Consider the following 6958-nt stretch of genomic DNA (forward strand, 5'->3'; position numbering starts at 1 on the left):
GTAAGACCCTTTGTAGAAACTGCTCAACTAGAAGGTAACAGTAACCAACATACTTAACCGTGTACATAATGATTGAAATAAACTTGAAAAGTTGAATTTGTCCGCTACCATGTGGTAGATTGCAGAATTCTTTCCTTGAAAGTCTAACTGGGAGAGATCAAACTGTGATCCTCAATGCAGATCAAACTGTGATCCTTAATGCCTATGGGGTGATGTAACAATCACCCGCTGGCTCTTACCCAAAAAATAATATCCATAGACACACATTAGTGCTATAGTGAGAGCAAGAAATCCACATAAGTTAGATGTCTAGCTCATATTAACAGCCATACTGTCTCAAGTGTGTGCTGTCTCTAGACTCCATGGTATAGATCAGCTGATGTAAGTGCAAGAGTTTCAAAAACTCAACTTGAGCATCGCACTAGAAATCTATAGTGCAAAAATGACACCCTAAATATCCATAATGACAAGACTCTTGCTTGTCCATGAACGTCGATATGTACTTCCTTGGGTATATCTTGACAACAATCACCCAAAGAATGCCAATAGTTGGGTCTTACCCTTATCCTGGCATCGGCTCTTAGCCTGTTTGGCTTATAGCCCTTATGCAAAATAGTGTTCAATCAACGAACCGATGAAGACTAATTTGAGTAGCATCTTAGCCACGTGAGTCAGCCTGAGAGTTGGAGCACCTTAGCTCAGGCTGACTCACGAAAAAAACATGTGTCAATAGCTTCTTAGAAGATTTTCATTTTTTCCTTAAAGAGAGAGAGAAGAAGAGCATGCTCGGCTGAGGAACTTTGCTTAAGTTTTAGAGTGGGCACCCAAGCTGTGTGCTCTTACGCATCTGATGCCTGACTTGCAGTTTATCGTATAAGCATTCCACAATTGTCCGGTATGACTCACTCATTGAGAGAGGTATCACATCTTGACCTACCTTCCTTGTAGGGGTCGTGATTGTATGAAAATGACTTAGCATTGGCACGTTGCCTGTGAAATAAGTGTTGTTGTATGTTGACAGCAACCCAAACTGGTAGGGATTGTGTGAGCGAATATTTCCTAATTTGCTTGTTTCCCAAACTTGTGTGCCAATGCCTTTGACTCCAAGTCATTGGGCAGTACCTTGGCACAAGGGAGAAGTCTTGCTTCATGTAAAATTGCCGAAGCACTTTGCTTTGCACAATGACATTCATTGCCAAGCAAAGTGTAAACATGGAAAAAATAAGAAAAACTTAAACTTGGCTAACCTGGTAGTTGTTGCTGCAACCTGTTGTCATGAGATTCCAAAGGGAAAGCTCGCATAAAGATGGCTCATAGCCAAATTTTCCGTGCGAGAGAAACTTGTCGCATATGGATGTACGCCCACTTGTATCATATACATCTGTCGTATACAAAATGAAATAATATGTAAACAGTTTGCTAAAGCCTTCCCAAGTTTGTATGCTCATAGCATATGCCAAACGTGGTGAGTCACTATGCAAGATGCATAAATAGAAGCCTTGCGTTACCTAAATCGGGTAGTGCTAATAGCCAACTGATGTGGCTGCCAATAGCATGACAAAAATAATCGACCTTGTCGAGCAATTTCAAGTGAAATTAACCAGTATTGTGTGGCAAGCATCTTATGTCGGCTTGTAGAAACAGTGACAAGGAGTCGGCCATGCCGAGCAACTTGCTGCCCTCAACAAATCCAATAATAGGCCATGCGTGTCACCTTGAGATACGGAAAAACTGGCCCTTAACCCTGCCTTTGAAGCAAAAAGTAACTTGTGACGAGCGTGCTCCATTAAGGTACTCAGTAGAAGTCATGCTTCATATAAGTATGTCTGGCCTCATTGCCAATAAATGCTATTAGCAATCGATGACATAGCAAAAAGAGTCGACCTGCTTGGCATTATGAATGATAGCCGTGATCATTCATTCCATTGCATACGAGATTTACGAAGCACATGCGCAATAAGTACTCCACTTCATGCTGTCAAGGGCCTTGCCTATTTCACAACCAATGTGGTATCATGTGAGAACTGTAATGCTCTTACCTGCTAGGTTTGATTGCCATTGTTCATGACAATCACCACCCCTAGCATTAGTATCTGCATCACCACATAGTGTGGTTAAATATTGTATAGGTAGAGAAGCCTTGCTTCTCTGCAAGCCCAGCTCAGGGCTCTTGCCAGTCGCCTTGAAATCGGCCATGCCGATCAGCGATCCAACCATGCAAAACAACATTGCACGCATAAGCCCAATTAGCCACCGGCCTTGCCGTTGCATCAAAGATGAAGCTTGAAAATTCGATATGTATAATTCTGAAAATTAGCATCACATAGGGATGAAGAAAATCCTTGGAAGTACGAAAAGACCAACCTGATGAGCATGGCGTTTGTCCATGTACACGGCAAACATATCCGCCACTCGATCAACAATATCGTCTTTGCCTAGGAGCTTTGCCCCTTCTCCAAGCCGAACAACAGGCCTTGCCTGACGAGCATGTTCCGTCAAGTTACTCTGCCAAATGTCCTCAATTTGCCGGATGTCCTCGAGCTCGTATGTAGCCTTACCTGACTTGCAGATTGTGGATACTTTGCGGTCATAAGTCGACATGGGCTACCGCCCTTATTTGGGGAGGGTGCCCAATTTAGGGCACCCCTTATGCTATAATTAGAAATCTTCAATGCATGCAGTGATGGCGCGGCAGCGCAGAGATGAAGAAGGTGTTGCTGGCAGGCGCTCCTTTGCCTGGATGGCCACGATCAAGAGACAGGAATTAGTGAGCCCGCCATGGTGCTCCTCTTTGGAGTAAGTCCGAAGCAAAACTGTGCAGGTCGGCTGCTCTCCCCCCTTCGCCTCAAGAGGCCATGCCCACACCCGATTGTTCCTTCCCCGCCAGTCAAGAGAGAAGTCCCACATCGTCATCCCCGACCTTGAACACCACAACCTACATGCTTATACAAGACCATGCATGGCACGGCTTGCTGTCTACTGAAAAATGAGGGAGAGGGATTCCGAGAGAGGGAGAGAGCAAACCCTGTTGAAAGGAAGGCAAGGCCTCGGCTGAAGTAGATCGAGAGAGAGATTTTGAAAAGAGGGGGAGAAAGAGAGAGATACACGCTTGAGAGAGAGAGAGCTCCATGCCTTCTCCTCCGCCATGGCTCCACCTTCCCCCTTCCTCTCCACCTTGCTCTGATACCAATATAAGGCCTAGGGTAACTGGACATAGGATCCTCCTCCCTACCGCCCCTTATATAGGCTAGCTCCAAGCACTTGCCCTAAGCGGATCCCCAGTCTGCATTAGTCCAGCCGGCCCTTGGCCTAGGTCCCTGACCCCCTAGGTTGGGCCTTGCCCCGTAGGACCCTTGTCCTGACAATTACATGCGGGTTCCCTTGGCAGGAGCAAGACACCAAGAGTCGGAGATATACTCTTGGGAAAGGATTTCATGATAGAGTGGGCAGCCCATCATGTAAAGGGGGCCATCAATGTAAGGCCTGAAGAAGAGAGAGAGAGAGGGCAACCATATTGAAGGGCAGGCCAAGAGAGGAAGGGTGCAGGGCCGCCAAGACTGTAGAACAGGAAGCGGGGCTGCAGTTGGGGCGTCACAGGAGGAATTGGAGGGGCGTGCATGAAGGGGTGGTAGAGGGGGCTCGAACACGAGCTGCAGGCAAGGCGGAGTTGATGCACGGGGGTGGCTGCAGAAGGACAAAGGAAGGTAGCACTACCATAAGGGCGGCACTACAGGTGATGTGGATCAGGCCGAGAGGGAGGGCCAAGAAGGAGCCGGGGGGATGGCTGCCAAGGTTTGAGAAGGGCGTGAGCACTGCTGAGAAGCATCCTCTAGTGATCAAGGGGGGGGGGCACAGGGTGGCGGGCTCCATACAAGAAAAGGGGCGCTATTGCTTGGGTGAGCAGGGCAGGGCAAAGCCGCCAAGGGCCATGCTTGGGTGAGAAAGTTTCGGGCTGCCTTGGAGTGGCCTTGAAGAGCGCTACAGAGCAGAGGAGGCCACCATGGGCACGTAAAACAGCAAAAGGGACCAAGGTTGAAGTAAGGAGGACCATGGACAGAGGAGTCAAGGGCTTCCATAGAGGAGATGCCATTCAGAAGGACCGGTTTTTTTGGCCAACGGGTAGCCACCAAGTGATTGAAGGAGAAGGGGTTTTTGCGGGGCTCCATTGTATTGGTGGCCGAGTGATTGCAAGAGGGTGGCTGATTTGTGACCATGGGTTGATAGGAAGCCGTCCATCTAAATTGATTAGAAGCAGAGGTGCTCTAAAGCATGCACAAATGTATTACCTATGCCGCCATCATGCCCCGAAGTTGTTGTGATGGAGTTATTACTTCTGATTTTATTTGAGTGTTTGTCTTTGATCTATTCTTCCATCTCGTCTTGTGCATCTCGCCCATGGTAGCGTTGGTTCTGGGTTTGTGTGTGTGTGTGCAAAGAGAGAGGGAGAGAGATTGTGTGGGCAAATTGTACGTGTGGTCGAAGCGTGTGTCGCCTCCTTGTGTGAGTGTGTTTACAGTATTGGGATGAATGTATACATCGGTAGGTACAAGTGTGGGATGGTGGTCTGGGTTGCATTTATACGCCCATATAACAAAAATTATACGTATAAAACGTCATTATATGTCGTATTTCCAAATAATACCCAAATACCCGTATAAAACAGTTTTCAATCAAGATATTTTTCGATCAAAAACTTTTTCGAACGAAAAATATCTCGATCGAAAATGCCTATATATATACAAATGTCGCCGTATTCGATCAAAAACCATTCTGGAGCTTTTGGGAGTTAGCAGAGCTTGGAGCTTTTGAGAGATTAGCAGATAGCGACAACCCCTTAAGTTTATAGCAGTTTTCAGGTATATTTTTTAATTTTCAATAAATACTAACTTTTTTTTTGTGTTGTGCCAGACTTGTGTGGTGCAATAGTTTTGACTCTCACCACAAAGTTGGCTTGTAGGTCGTAGGCCACTTCGTGGTGTGTAGCCATATGGCTCACTCCAGAAGTGTATAGAATATAGTCTCCTTTCCCGTGGTGTGTAGTCATATGACTCACTCCAAGGAAGGCTTAGGGTAAATTTAGATTCTCACTCGTATGGTGTAGTAGTATACCTCTCACCATAGAGATGAGTTAGGATTAGAGATCGACTCGTGGAGTGTAGTAGGCATGATGCTACACCTCTCACTTCAGAGTGGCCTATAAAATTTACAATCTTAAATTAATTCATTGTTGATTATTCTACATAGAATCACAAAGATTAACGTTCGTCATTTTAAGAGTGCAGAGATGCATACTTTATGCCCTCTTCATCTTAATGCGACTTTCGTTATTTTTGTGCTTCTATGTCTATAGTAACATCATTGTTCATCGGCAGATGACTTGGTGTTACTTTGAACGTAGATATATACAACAATTGATTTACATTTGAGATTGTTGAGCTGTTTGCTGATGGTTGTGTTGTGCGTTCCACACACTCCATTAGAAATAGCTTATAAAATTTACAATTTTAGATTAAGTCTTTCTATCATATGTGTTACATAGAAACACAAGCGTTACCACTCGTTATATTAAGAGTGAAGAGATACATATTTTCATGTCCTCTTCATCTTAATGTGACATACTGGTTACTCTTGTGTTTCGTATTCCAAAGGAACGTCATTTTTCATCATTAAATGACTTGGTGTTGTTTTGGACGTAAACACATACGATAGGTAACTTACATCTACAATTGTTAATTTATCCCGCTGATAGTTGTGTTGTGAGTTTCACACACTTTTTCAGGGATTAGATTGATAAAAACTATCAATCTATTTTACAACAGCATCCAGGACTTGTGCTGAGAATATCTCACACTAGCTGGGCTGTTCACATGTACGATTTTCCAATCCTTTAGATGTGATTTCTTTCATCATCTCACACTTCTGCACATAGCAGGGTCCAGTTCTTGTGCTGAGAGAATCTCACACTCCTGGCATGTTTCTCTCTCTCTCTCTCTCTCTCTCTCTCTCTCTCTCTCTCTCTCTCTCTCTCTCTAATTTAATTTTCATGGTCGATTCGCACAATGTGGTTTGTAATAATAAGATTTTCTCTTTAATTTGCAATAATTTCATATTGTTTAATAAATTTGTATCATCATTTAATATATATAGGGTTAACACTCATTATATAATAACTATGGTGTACAATCTTATCGTAAGATTCTTAATTTATAATTTTGTCATACAGATATGACAGACACGAAGCTAGCGAAACCTCAACAAAAGTTCGTCTCCGAAGTGATTGTGAGACACTTTCATTACATGTCAGAGGCAGAGATTAGGCGTTGTTTAAACCCTGTAGCTCTGGAGCATTTTTATCAGCTTACAGAGACTCTGACCAAGTCTGTGTTTGAGCAGCTCCAGGCAGAGTTTGCACAGCTATTTTTGACATAGCCCTCATGACATCAAGTGCTTTAGTAAACATGGTCAAACAAACCATTGGGCAGATCATGAGGACCTCTCAGGAACTGAAAAATCCTGCAATTACTTCCTTGCCAAACATAGCTGAGCGCATACATCTTGTGCAACAGCTTTATACAGAGTTCAAGAGCAAGGAAAAGTTAGAAAGAGCAGCAAAGCGTGCAAGAGTGGAAGCCAACTCTTCCGAAGCTACTGTTGAACAAGAAATCCTTCTTAGAACAGAGCCGCAGCGTCATCCGTTGCTGCATTAGACCTCTCTCAGCTACCACCTATTTTACACCTTTTACCCGACACAGCCGTCTTCAATATCCAAGCTCCACAGCAAGGAGAGGGAAGATGGGCACATGTGAAGCGTGCGGATGTCACACATCCCGCTTTCAAAGATCAAGTGTATGCTGCAAAAGTGTTCAAAGTACACTTACATGGGTCCACCATGGAGCAACAGGTCAAAGACGAAGCAACAATTTTGGATATTTCACATCGTGGTATTATCTACCCTCTT

This window comes from Adiantum capillus-veneris, chromosome 6, assembly GCF_014529385.1.
Source record: "Adiantum capillus-veneris isolate H3 chromosome 6, ASM1452938v2, whole genome shotgun sequence".
In the NCBI taxonomy this organism is placed as follows: domain Eukaryota; kingdom Viridiplantae; phylum Streptophyta; class Polypodiopsida; order Polypodiales; family Pteridaceae; genus Adiantum; species Adiantum capillus-veneris.